The sequence below is a fragment of the Pongo pygmaeus genome, chromosome 1 (assembly GCF_028885625.2).
Source record: "Pongo pygmaeus isolate AG05252 chromosome 1, NHGRI_mPonPyg2-v2.0_pri, whole genome shotgun sequence".
Classification (NCBI taxonomy): Eukaryota; Metazoa; Chordata; class Mammalia; order Primates; family Hominidae; genus Pongo; species Pongo pygmaeus.
In genome coordinates this window covers 168,701,512-168,716,409 of record NC_072373.2, presented here as the reverse complement: position 1 = coordinate 168,716,409, position 14,898 = coordinate 168,701,512, and positions in this window count along the sequence as shown.

Genomic DNA, 14,898 nt, shown 5'->3' with positions numbered 1-14,898 from the left:
CTGTAATATATGTTGAATCGCCTACATACATACCACTTCTTTTCGCTTATATATATGAAAAGGTAGATGTATATGACCCATGTTCAAAGCAGGAGAAAATTACCAAGAAACATGAAAATAACAGTGACTGAGCCCAACCTCTGTAGTAACCCAAATGAGTTGGACTTGCAGTTTAAGAAAAGCTAGTAATTTTTTTTCTGAGTGCTGATTCATCAAGTAATTTTGATTATCTTACTCTACTACAATCAACGTATTAATCAATCTCACTGGCAGTGTACCTAGCATTGTGCTGGGGAAATACATCGTACATCTTCCCAGGAGAAAGATCCCGGGACTCTGAGACAGGAGACATGGTTGGCAGCCCTGGCTCTGCCATTAGCCTGCAACATGTTCTGGGACTATCCACTTGACTTTTAGGAGCCTCTCTTTCACCATTGGAAATAGCATCGATGATCGCAAAGGTCCTTATCATGCCTTCAGTGTTCTTGTGCCTGCCTTACAGGATTCATTTCGAGAAAAATAAAAGAGTGGTTAGTACTCAACATAAAGTATAGTAATAAAACACATTCAATTGCCTCGACTGGTTTAGTAATCACTTGGCCTCCTCTGAAACAACCTCCTAAATATGCAAGGAGAGTGTTTATCATTCCTGCGCCTAAGGAGCCTGACACTTCACTGAGAGAATGAGCTTTAGAATTTCTTACTTTTTCAAAAATGCCTGCATTGAAATCTTGCAGGATGTTTAAAATGGCTTTTAGAGAACCTGAGGCACTTTGAAGTGGGCGGAGTTGTTCAATGCCTTATTCCTCCTTCCATTTCATCTTACCTAGAGAATCCCCAGTGGTGATTTTTATACATGTTAAGGTACTTAATCGAGACCTTTGGAGTTTGGCCAGTGAGTAGTTTACTCTGAGACAAAATATTTTGAAAGATGGCTGGATACACATGCTGTTTCCTAGAATTAAAGATTGAAAATAGATGTATGCATCTGGTTTCTTGCAGGGGAAGACCAACCATAAGGTGAATGGAACATAAACTTGCTTTTGCCGCTTCAACAGCACCATCCGTTCTTGCTAGCATCGTTTTTACTTCCAGAGGGTTTGAAGAAGCACGTGTTGTCTTGCAACAGTGCAGTCCCTGCTGTCTTCCAGCTCTAATTGTCAAGATGCAAGTCTCCAGAGAGCGAGGGCTCCAAGCAGTTATTAGAGATGATGGCATTCCTGGGGGGGCATGTTCTGCCTTCCAAACTAAACAGTTCTCTTATGGCTTCACCCTATGCATTCCTCCTTATATTAATGCAGGAGCTGACAGATTGGTTGAGAAGCTGCAGCTAATATTTTTGAGGGCATAAAAGATGATTGTGTTAGTTCTAATTCCAGAGCCCATCTTTTTAGCAGATTATGATGGATGACTCGCCGTGGTGGTCAGCGCCTCCTGTATATTTTAGGTGGAATGCTTTCTTTTGACACATACTTTACAGAGACATATGTGTGTCCTATTTTAATTAATGGAAGAAATGATTCACTCACAAGTGAAAGATTTAATTAAATAAAGGGTCAGCCCTGGTCAGCCATGAATTGCAAAATACCTCAGGTGTTTATTAGACTCTCTGCCATCTCTGCATGCTATCTGGAGTGGTACATGGCAGTAAAAGCAGGCCTTGCAAAGAAATGAAATGAAGTTTCATTCATTCATTCATCCAACAAATAGCAATTGAGCCCCTACTGTGTTTGAGGCACTGTGTTAGGCTCTGGAGATACCATGGGGAAGAAAGACCTAGTTTTCACCCTTATGGTGACTACAGTACAGTGGGGGAGGAAAGGACAAAAAGGACACAGTTATTACAGATTGCAACATGTTTCATGAAGTAAAAATAACAGTTTGTGGGCGGTTTTCCTTGCAATGTTTTGTAATCATTTTTAAAGAAATTAATACCCATCTTTACAATGCCATACTTGTTTAATTTTGGAATATATACCTGAAATCAATCTGGCCCCCATGCAGTAGATAAAGTATTTTATTCCTATAAGCAGCAGCTATACATATTGAGTTGCCCAAACTTAGGATCATTGTTATTTTCAGGAAATATTGGAGAACACAATTGCTTATCTCGTAAGCTCCTTCCTCTAAGTTGGTCAACCTTGTGCTTTGGAATCGGACAACCCTGGATTCAAATCCTGACTTCTTGACTTGTTCACTTTCTAACCTATAGTATTACTTTGCTTTTCTGACTTCAGAGAATAATAATAATAGTACATAAGACACTGAATCATTATGAGATAATACATAGAGTACCAAATACACAGAAAGGACTCCATTGATATTTGTAGTTCATGTTCTTGTTATATTGTTATTAGCAGTACTAGTAGTAGTAGTATTTTTCCCTCTCTTCTGGAACTTTTTTCTACTTGTTCATGTTATTTTCTTATTCTGTCATTTGATTACAGAGGTCACAACTCTTTTAGCACTGAACCCAGGTGATATATGGTTAATACTCAATAAATAATTGCTGAATAAATAAATATAATTCTTTCTACCTCTTTTTGGAACCGAGTAGAGAACAAGTTAACAATAAACAAAGTCTCCCAAAAGCTTCCCATGACACTTGGAATAAAATATAAGTGCCTTGTCATGCTAAACAGGAGCCTACAGGCTTTGGTCTCTGCTTACCTTTCTAATCTCAAACACCACCACTTCCCCTTGCACACTGGCTTGAGCCACTGGCTTTCCCTGCCTAGGGAATGCCTTTTCTCTAGAACTATGTATGGCTCACTCCTTCCAGTCTTTCTGCTCAGATATCTTCTCCTCCAAGAAGTCTTCTCTAATCACCTTACCTATTCATTTTCTATATCCTTATCTTAATATAGTGCCTTATTTTTCCTTAAAGTGTTATTGCTGTTGGAAATTAAATTATAGATTTTTGAATTTACAAGTTGATTGTATATTTCCCCAACTTATAACATGCAAATTGCTGAGGGCAAGAGACTTGTCTGTCCTTGTTCATCCCTGAGTCATCATGCTATTGAATGAATCAGACAAATGAAGAATCTATTTTTATTTTCCTGAGAAAATATAGGTGTAAGAACTATCCAAATAGTTTCCAAACTACAGTAGCCTCTAAAATATAAGAACGTTCCCTAAAATTTCTTGCTTGCAGCAGGCACTTCTGAATTTAATTTCAGAATGACAGGAAAGGGAAAAATAAATTATTCTAGTCACATGGAAAATGAAGAAAAAACCAAAAGGAGGTCTCCCAACCCCCAAATTTTAATAGATTTCCTAAACAGTTTTGCTTTCTCACCATGAGTCTAACCTTTTTGTAACACTTCCTTTGAGATTAATAAGTAGTTGGTTACTCCTGTTTTCCAAGCCAGGAAACATGGATTTTCTTTAGTTTTCATATGATCTGGCCCAAAGCATCGAGCAGGAAACTTGGATGTTTCCCTTGGCATCTTTCACTGACTGAGAACCAAAGAACTGCAAACAAGAGAGATGTCTCCATTTGCCTAGGACGTCTTCGTGGTAGAGGAAAGGCGAGAATCATGTATACCAAGATATTGTCCAGGAAATAACAACTGTGATTAACTCCCACTGGATTGGAAGAAAGGAGGGGAACTGGTAGATTTTCTTCTACTTCTAAAAATGTGAGCCATCAGAGCCTGGGTGTGCCATGTACAAGTTGTTGCATGGTGTGGGGCTTTGCTGTGGTTGTTTGGAGCATTTTGTCCCGGAAGTCTCTCCAAAGAGCCTTGCCGGCTGTTCCTGGCAACGTCAGGCCTGGCTTACTCAGATTAGTGTTTTAGGAGAGGTGCTTTGGGGTAACAGAACTGGCTTCATTTCCACCATGACCACATCGGTCCTGTTTTCTGCTGTGCAAAAACAAAATTCTAAAAAATGTTACCATACCAAATTGTATGCTGCTTTTGTTTTATAAACAATTTTTTTAGTCTGTGGAAACTGTAATAAAGACTAATAACATATCCAGTTGTTTTCCAGAGCGCCAACTCAACTTGGGGGACTTTTTCTCTCAGCATGAGGTCCTGTCTTTCTTTCCTAGCAGATATTCCTGAAATTCATCTCCATGCGGTCAAGTGCATAGCAGTGGGGTCAAGTACTTGGCACCCCACCTTGGAACCATGAGCTTCTTTCTGCCTCTGAAAGAGGAGATTTTGGAACCACCAATAGAGCACAAGTGGGCACAGCTAGAGTCAAGGAAGTGTTCTTGGAGTGGATCTCAGTTCTGCCAGGCAAGGAAGAGGCTCCCTTGTAAAGGGTGTGATGCATTTGGGGCTCACATAGCCCACGGGCAATGAGAATATTTCATGAAGGCTTTGTTATTCCCAGATGCCTAGACAATTCCCTGAAGCTCATTGCTTTCAAATGCCTCGCTGCTCTGAGTACGATTTCATATGAGGGAAGCAAGATGAAAGCTTACAACAGGACGTCACTGATTTTCAAACACAAAGCAGACCAAGGTGATAATACTAATGGAACAAATGTGCTCTAGGAGAAAATCTAGTAGATTCTTATCATTTACACACATCACAAATCACAAAATCGAGGTGAGGACCAGAAGCCTTTCCCTTGTAACCAAGAAAACTTGGGCTAGCTGCTCTAATCCCCTGAGGAAAGATCCCATTTACAACTGATTCCATCTACAGCTGAGGGAATCCGTGCAGTGTTTTCACTCCTAGATTGCACAAAGCCATGGTTAAGAATCAGACTGCCATCCCATGACTGTGCCTTAAATTTCACATCTATAAAAACAGAAAAATAATATACTTATCTAAAAGTGTTGTTATAAAAATTAAATCAACTAATCTACAAATGTGCTTGGCATAGAGTCTGGTATATAGTGAGTGCTCAATAAATATTACTTACAAAATAAAATTATTATTACCATTAAAATTTATGGCATTATTATTATAATTTTCACTGTCTTTTGAATTGAGATTGTCTTATAGCCTGTATATTAAGAGGTAAAATACAAAATCACTGTTCTTCAAGGCAAATTTATTGGAAAAATACTACAGGTGATGCTACAGATTTCTTTAAGTATGTTCTTAACATTCTTTTCTACTACTAGTCTATAAGTCCCCTTTTAATATCTTCTTTACTATTCTTTCTTCAGTGCCTGATGTACAAGACTCCTCAAAAAAACTTTGCTTTTTTTTTAGCAAATAAATATCCTTTATTCATACAGAAAAAATTCATTCATACTTTCAACCTAAGAAAGCTGATTGAAAACAACAGTAATAACTACTGCCTGAGTAACTCCTACTGTTCTTCCATCTAACACTTTTTCAGCAAAGAAATTTCCCTGGTGAGTATAAAAGTCCTACGATTGATGTCATTGTGAGCAAGTGAGCTCTCCATCCTTGCATTTCACTCTTCCTGGTGGTCTCTGTTAAAGAGATCTCGCTCTTAAGAACAGAATCTACAAGACTGGCTAGAACATCTCCTTATATACGTCATTTGAAACACTGACTCATTATTTTAATAGCATCTTTCTTAAATTAGGATCAGAATTCTTTTCCCAGCATCATCCTCTCCATCTATTTTAAGACAGAGCCATCACTGTCTCATGTCCCCACTAATTGGATAAGTGGGTCTTTCTGACCTTGCAACAACTAAGTAGAAAGCATACTCAGTGACTGTAAAATTGACAGGCTTCTCTTTCTAAGTGGCAGGTATAATCTAGGACTTTTTGAACAGCACTTTGAGTTCCTACACTTTTCTATAAAGGGGTTTATATGTGAGTTGGCAGAAGATGGGGAGTTAACAATGCAGGGATCTACCACATTCATTTCAAGCCATGTGCAAGGGGTTTCCATTGCACCACATGGAGAAAGTAACATGTTGGCAGATACCACCATGGCTTGTATTCTGGCTCCTACCTGGGAAATCTAGAAGCTGGGCCATGGGATAACTGGCCTTTTTGATGGTGGAGTCAGGAGAGGGCAGCTGAGACTCCAGAGAGCTTTCCCCGCCTCCTCTTCCATGTGAGGATGTAATGAGAAATTAGCTCCCTAGTAGCTCATAATGAGGCTCTGATCTACTGCAGAGAGGGCAGAGAAAGTTAAGGTCAAAGTGGCCAAGCGCCAGAAAAAGTTAAATGACCAACCAAAGCATATCTGCTATGCAGGGTCAGGGCCCTGGCTGGGAAACAAATAGGACTGAACACTCGGAATCATGTAGTTGAATGCCCCTTCAAATTTTGAACCCCTAGACTTCTCTAAATTCTTTCAGCCTGAGAAATGCCCACTCCTCCCTAATAAGAGCAAGAACTTCTCCTTGCTTGAAGACAATGAAGAGGCCTCTGATCTGAAAGACAACATATGCCCCCTCAGGACCTTTTCCCAATTTCTCCCTTACCAGTAGGCCTATAACTAGGATCAGGTCACGATATAATCCCACCAGTGTTAGACCATCCAAGGCTTGATAAGGGAGGAAAGAGACCATTCCCCAAAGGTACTACAAAACATAGTCAATATGTACCAGCAGAAGCTGGGCACTCAGTACCAGGCTGAATTCTGAGGGTGCTTGATCAAGGAGGCTGGAACATAAGATTGAATGGGGTGAGCTTATTGATTTTTGAGCACTCTGACAAAATACAAGATTTAACTTTCTGGCAAGGGCCCCAGGAGATGATGTAAATGCCTTTTAGGGTAGCTCCTAAAAGTAAGGAACAAGCAATGGACCACATCAAATGAAGTCAAAATGCCATAATTGTTGTGCCAGATGGTTGCAAAAGTGATTAAAAGGCTCAGAGAAGTAGACATGCTGGAGTGGACATAGTAAATAAAACCAGAAGATTCACCAAATGATTGTGTTTCATGAGAAGGCCAAGACCACTTATCAAGACCAGAAGGAATGTGCTGGTGAGAATGGCAGAAAGCTGCCAAAGTAACCTCTGTGAATCACAAGTTTGACCCCTGCTTAAAACTCTTTCCATTCTTCTGAGCATCATCAAAATGTTCCAGAGCCCTCCACAGAAGGAGGTACTAGTAAGAGAGGTTATGTCATAAATAGACTTACAAAGCAATTGGTATGATGGGGCCCCCAAAGCAGTGAAGGGCTGGTGGTGGAGCTTGACTGCCAGAAGTTAAGTAGACAAAATTATCACAATGAAAGCATGGCCTCAGTGGCAGCCAAGACGGCCTGACCTGTGGAGATGCACTGAAATACCTAACAGAACATGGCGCTCATGGAGGCAAAAGAGATGGGCAGCCCACAAGGGTCATCACCAGCATTTACCTCCAAATAAATCAAGGACAGATGACAGGAGGCTGAGGGCAGATACTCTAAACAATGTCACAATCTCTTGTCCAATTTCTGGACTTGAATCTGTTTTCAGATTCAGACTCACTAGCTGAACTGGAGGCCAGTTCTCCAGGAGGAGGGACTCTGTAATACCACAGCAAGTATACATGGTCATCATTTCCCCAGTCCTTCCCCAAGGCACCTATGGCCATGTACTTAGATAGCTACACACTGAAGAAAAAGAAATACTCAAATATTTCAAGGGCTGTTGGACAGAGTTGACATGAATACTTAGCAATCAGAACCATCACCATGCCCTCTATCTCAGGGTGCAGGACTACAGGGCTAGGCAAAGGATCAAATCCTAGTCAAGATCCAGTTTACAGTGTGCTCGCTGGATCCATGAACTCACACAGTTGTCCTTTTCCCTGTCCTTGAATGTATAAATGGGTTTGATATACTTGGAGGTTGGTGCAACTTCTATACCGGGTCCTTGACCCATAAGATAAAAGCTACCATAGTGGGTAAGGCCAAGCAGAGGTCTCTGAAAATGCACCACCCTCTCCTCAATCAAAAGAGTAAATCAGAAACAATATTGCATTTTAGAGAAATGGCAAAAATTCATTGAATAATCTATTGTCATCATCCAGTATCCATCTGGTGTATTCAGGGGCTAGAGTGGCAAATTAAATGGAGATATCATGAGACCTCCATGAAGGGGCTACCAAGCTGACTGAGAAGCAATCACAAGAGAGGTGGGAAAAGAACCAGGAGAGAGTGAAGCCATGGAAAGCAAGGGAGCAAAACACTAACACCAGCAGAGAAACAGAGTAAGGTCTGAAGGTGTCCATTGAATTTGGTGAACACTGTATCACTAATGGCCTTAGAAATGGCAATTCTAGCCAAATCATTCACTCATTCATTTAACAAATATGTATTGCATGTGTCAGTGGGGAAGAGAGAAGAGGAGAAGAGAGGGAGGAGAAGAGCTCCAGGCAGTTGAGATAGGATGTCCAAAGCTCAGCAGCTGATGCAGGGAAGAGTGTGTTTTCCTTTCCCAGTTACATTAATTGGTGGGGAAGGGAAAAGTCTATGGAACTTATGTATGATTTCCTCAATTTCTTGATGAAATAGGAGCAGAACCATCTTCATCATAGGAGATGGTCTCATGGTATCTGGGGCAGCCAGGTATGGGTTGGTTGTGTTCAAACAAAATGACCACAGACTCTTCCTCAGCTTAATGGGGATGACTGTTGTATCAGCTGGGGTCCATTCAGGAAAACAGAAACCAAGAAAACCAAGCTAGGTGTTACAAATAAAGGGCAATTAAAACAGAGAACTGGTTGCAAAGATGGTGGAAGTCTAAGAAGACAAAAAGGCAAGCATGGATAGCCCAAATATTCGTAACTACTGGAAACAGCTATCAGTCAAAGGTTAGGGAAACAAAGGAGAACAGGTCTAAACCCTAGGTCAGAGAAGGGCCCCCACCTACAGGCTGGTGTTCAGACCTCAGGAAAGGGCATGACTGGCCGGTGCAGGTTCTGCAAAGAGGGAATAGTGCAACTGGTTTGGGGAGCGCCAACTGAAGCTGGGGCTGAAGCCATAGCTGCATTTTGCTGCTGTTTTTGCCATAGCAAGTCCCTCCTCTTTTCATCGTCTAATCTCCCTCTTCCTATTAGCCAATCTCCCACTGGCCAATAGAGAGCCAACCAGCAAGAGTTTCTGGGAAATGTATTTTGCAGACCCCAACCGCACCATCACAGAACAGAGCATAGAACAGTGGTTTGGGAGCTGAAAGACAAGAGGTGAATGCTCTGGTCTAAATGCCTGTGTCTCTCCAAGATCTGTATTTTGAAATCCTAACCCCCAAGGTGATGGTGGTAGAAGGTAGGGCCTTTGGGAGGTGATTAGATCATGGGGTCTAATTCAGTGTCCCGTGAGGGCCTGTTTTCTGGTTCATAGATGGCACAGAGCCCTCATGAATAGGATTAGGGCCCTTATAAAAGAAACTCCGGAGAGATCCCTCACCTCTTCTGCCATGTGAGGACACAGTGAGAAAACGCCATCTATGAACCAGAAAACAGGCCCTCACCAGACGCCAAATCTGCCAGCCCCTTAATCTTGAATTTCTCAGCCACCAAAACTGTGAGAAATAAATTTCTGTTGTTTATAAGTCACCCAGTTTATGTTATTTTGTTATAGCAGCCCAAATGGACTAAGGCCATAAATAAACACCACAACTATATCAGAGTATAGAGATGACTGGAGGGATATAAACAAAGAGGCTGGTGCTCTGTGACCCCAGGGCCAACAAGTATGGGTGCTTTTGCCCACCAGGGAGCCCAGCAGGTGTGAGCTATGACCAGGCATTTCATTTCCTCTTTGGTGGCTGGTATTGCCATCTGCAGAGAAGCCACAGAGCCTGACAGCAGAGAGAACACAGCATTGGCAATGGTCCTGAGCACATCTGGCCAGTGCTCTTTGTGATTGCAAAACCTGGGGTTCAGGAAGGCTCTCCACAGTCTCTTCCTCGTTATTACGATTTCCTAGGTAGAAAAGCATTGGAAGGGCTTCCTAGGGCAGCCAGACCATATGAACTAAATTTAGAGGAGAATAAATTGAAAGCCATGTTTGGAAGAGAGTTGAAACATCTCCTTTTTTCCCTCCTTTACAATATGGGAAGGAAATTTTAAGCATAAGTGAATGTTTAAAAATCAATAGCTTTCTTATGTTGCAAAGGTAGCTAATTAGAAAATATAATAGAAAAGTATCCCATTGTTAATATCAATAGAAATTATAAATATCTAGGAATAAACTTAACAAGAAACATATAGAATCTACTTATAGTTGAAAAAAACTTTGAAAATTTAAAGGACCGAAAATAGCACTGGAATAAGAAGAGAGATGTAGTCTACTGGAAGTTTAAATATCATTAAATATAAATTATCCCCCAACTGATTTAGATTTTTAATAACGTTACAAAGCAAAACCCCACAGCAGCTTTTAACCTAATATATGTCCAAATATCCAGAAAAATAATCATTTTATACAATTTTGTAAGAATATAAATGACAAAATTATTCTAAAAAACAGGTTGGTATATGAATCAAGGATTCTTTTAAATCAAGTCTGGATGGCTCATGGTCAGGAGTCTGAGACCAGCCTAGGAACAGAGCAAGATCCTATCTTTACAAAAAATTGAAATTAAAATTTAAAAAAAGAATCTTAAGTAAAATATTTATACAGACAATTAAAAGGCATATTATCTTGAGTACTCAAATATGTGGGGCAGGCACAATGGCTTACGCCTATAATCCCAGCACTTTGGGAGGCTGAGATGGGCAGATTGCTTGAGCTCAGGAGTTCAAGACCAGTCTGAGCACCATGGCAAAACTCTGTCTCTACAAAAAATACAAAAATTAGCTGGGCATGGTGGCACATGCCTGTGGTCCCAGCTACTCAGGAGGCTGAAGTAGGAGAATCACTTGAGCCTGGTATGCAGAGGTTGCAGTGAGCTGAGATCATGACACTGCACTCCAGCCTGGGTGACAGAATGAGACCCTGTCTCAAAAGAAAAGAAAAAGATATAGGGAAAAGTTCAGGATAAATGTTTAACAGAACTCAGAACACAAACACCTAAATGTTGTCAATGGTTAACACTAATTAATGAAAATCTCAGGAATTTTTATTTTATTTTATTTTATTTTATTTTTTTGAGACAGTTTTGCTCTGTCACCCAGGCTGGAGTGCAGTGACATGATCTCGGCTCACTGCAACCTCCGCCTCCCGGGTTCAAGCTATTTTCTGCCTCAGCCTCCCGAGTAGCTGGGATTACAAGCACCTACCACCACGCCCGGCTAATTTTTGTATTTTTAGTAAAGATGAGGTTTCACCATTTTGGCCAGGCTGGTCTTGAACTCCTGACCTCGTGATCCACCCACCTCAGCCTCCCAAAGTGCTAGGATTACAGGCATGAGTCACTGCACCCAGCCATATTTTATTCTTTACATTTTGGGGTGTGTTTTAATTTTTACCATGAAAATCTTATTTAACCAGAAGGGGGAAAAAAACTATCCTTTCTAAAAGGGGAAAGGGGGGGGCACTTGATTTCCTCTAAATTTTCCTTCAAAAATTTAACAACTGTAAGTGCTGATATGTGCCAGGCACTGTGTTGCAGTCTGCCATTTGAAGGGCAGACCACTTTGATCAGAGTTGAGGGTCTACATTAGGATGTAGGAAAAAATGGGGCCAGAAAGATGGATTGAACCAGGTTGTTCACGGCATTTTAGGTCAAACAAGGGAGGCTGGACTCTACCTTGCGAGCTTTGAAGTGTAAAGGTGATTATGATAAAGGAAAACTAGGAATGTAGCAATCACCGATTGAAAAAAAAAAAAGACTTTGATTCCATCCTTCTTCCTACTCTGTGGAGGGAATGATTAAGCACCACTCCATCTTTTATGTCATTGGGCAGCTATCTCTATATTATGAAGGCTAAGCCAATAAAACATAAGTACTGAAATTCCCTCCTTTCTGTACAAGGCCCATAGAGATAGGAGCAATCTGTACCAAAGCAGTATCAGACATAACAAAATCACAGGAGCTTCAGATAGCAGGAAGGGAAATGTGGTAAAAAGAGATGGACTTTTAGCTGGGTGTGGTGGCTCTCACCTGTAATCCCAGCACTTTGGGAGGCTAAGGCAGGCAGATCACTTGAGCTCACGGGTTCGAGTCCAGCCTGGGCAACATGGCAAAACCTCATCTCTACAAAAAAATACAAAAATTAGCAGGGCATGGTAGTGAGAGCCTGTAGTCCCAGCTACTCGAGAGGCTGAGGTGGAAGGATGGCATGAGCCTGGGAGGTGGAGGTTGCAGTGAGCCGAGATCGCACCACTACAATCCAGCCTGGGAGATAGAGTCAGAGCTTGTCTCAAAAACACACACACACACACACACACACACACACACACACACACACACACACACAGAAAAGACAGACATGTACTTTTTATGAGAGCGAGGCATAAAGTGATCATGAGAAGTCATCTTGTTTGTCCCTCTCTCTATTGTAGACAGGAACGTCTTCTGCAATATCTCTGATGAGGCCATCCAGCTTCTGGGAGCATGTCAGATTTGCGTCATGAAGATGCTTTCCAAACCCAAATTCATGATTTTTTGCCAAAAACTTGTGATTGTTTATGTTGGTGAATTATGGTACCATCTACTGAAAATTGATAATCATGTCAGACTCTTCTCTTTCTCTCACCAACAGCATCCAATCACTCACCAATTCCTTTCAATATTATCTCCTGAGTTGCATTATTTAAATTTAAGTCTTCAGGCTGGGCACGGTGGCTCACGCCTGTAATCCCAACACTTTGGGAGGCCAAGGCAGGCGGATCTCTTGAGGTCAGGAGTTCAAGACCAGCCTGGCCAACATAGTGAAACCCCATCTCTACTAAAAATACAAAAATTAGCCAGGCGTAGTGGTATATGCCTATAGTCCCAGCTAGTCAGAGGCTGAGACACGAGAATTGTTTGAACCCCAGAGATGGAGGCTGCAGTGAGCTGAGATTGCGCCTTTGCACTCTAGCCTGGGTGACAGAGCGAGACTCTGTCTCAAAAAAATTATTTTTTAAATAATAATAATAAAATAAAATTAGATCTTCATCATTTTTCACTCGGATTACTGTGACAGGTCTCTCCCCCTAGTCCATTTCCCTCCTAATCTATGCTGCCATCAACACACACTTGGGCTGGGCACAGTGACTCATGCCTGTAATCCCAGCACTTTGGGAGGCCGAGGCAAGTGGATCACTTGAGGTCAGGAGTTCAGGATAAGCCTGGCCAACATGGCGAAATCCCATCTTTACGAAAATACAAAAATTAGCTGGGTGTGGTGTCAGGTGCCTGTAATCCCAGCTACTCAGGAGGCCGAGGCAGGAGAATCACTTGAACCCGGGAGGCAGAGGTTGCACTGAGCCAAGATTGTGTCATTATGCTCCAGTCTGGGCCACAGAGTCAGACTATGTCTCATACACACACACACACACACACGCTTGAACAAATAACTTGCCTGCTTTAAATATTTCAGATCCTTTATGAGTCACTTAGACCCTTCATAGTCTGGTCCTGGGTGCTTCTTCAGCCTCTTTCCCTGACATTTCCCGGGAACATGCTGCATTCCAGCCATTTCAAACTATTTCGAGTTCCTCAAATAGCCCTTACCCTCTGACATGGCCCTGCCTTTGGTTGTGCTGTTTCTATTGCACTCCCCCATTCACTCAATAATCCCTGTTTGTTTGCCCATCAAGATTCAACCAAGGGGTGCACCATCCAGGAAACCACCACTGATCCCCCAAATCTGAGTTCTAAGTCCCCACTCTGTGTTCATACAGTACTCTCCTGCATTAGCATTCATTTAACTGCTGTAGCTGTTTAAACGTCCGTCTCACTCACCATACTGAGAGCCTAGGGAAGAGACTAAGTCTTTTATTGTGAGCATCAGTTATACTGGTCTGCCCAGGACCATTCTTTTCACTGGGAAAGTGCTACTCCTTTATCCCATGTGGTTCAGCTGAGACTATTAATCACACTTCCCTGTCTACCTACTTGCAACAGGCTTGGGCACGTGACCCAGGCCTGGCCAATCATGGTACCATATCTTCTTAACAATAATGTCTGATCCAAGCACAGGCAAATTGAAGAGAGTCTTTCCATGACATTAATATACGGATCCAGGAAAGAGAAGATTCTTCTTTTACTTTAGAATTGAAAAATGATAGTGGCCCTGGACTATCAGCAGCCATCTTTCTCCCCTCATGAAAAGAGCATGTCCATGGATTTAAGTTAACCTTAGAGAAGGTACAATGAGAATATGGAAATAGAGCCTAAATAATTTTATTTTGCCCCTAGATCTAGCATATGAGAAGCAAATATGTTCTGCATTTCCCAGTTTATAAGCCAATAAATTCTCTTTTGTGCTTAAAGCATTTGAGTTACATTCTGACACTTGCAATCAAGAATCCTGACAAATACATCTTTGGAATTTATATCTCCTCTGAATTACAGTGACTGGTACATAGGACTCAAAAATATGTACATAGGACTGGTACATAGTACAGTGACTGGTACATAGGACTTTAAAATATGTTACATGGATGAATGAACAGCTTAGCGAAAGGTCTGGGAATGACCTCTGTGTAAAGTGAATTTCTGCTGCCCCCAAAACTGCCTAGTGTGTGCTGTTCATCAACAATGCACCCACTTCTTGCACTTTGATGTAGAGAGGCCATACCACCTGTGTCTACATGCGGTTACTACTTAAACAATACTTACGTAGTTAGCGAGTGGCCAAAATGTCTATTAATCTGTAAACACTTGGAAAGAATCCAGTTTGTATTCTTATTTTCCTGGTTTAAAGTGCTAAATGAACCAAAAGTTAGGGAAGCTCTTATCAGAAAAGCCATCATGCCTGATCCAATCCACTGAAGAAAAGATTTAAGAGCTCTCCATCTGATATTAGTTTTTGGAATAGCCTTGACTTAAGTGTACTTGAGCCTGTGACTGTGGGTGAAGGTGTGTGAGTGATGATTTTCCTTCTTGCAGGTACCAATCGGGTAAATTCTGAAGTGTGT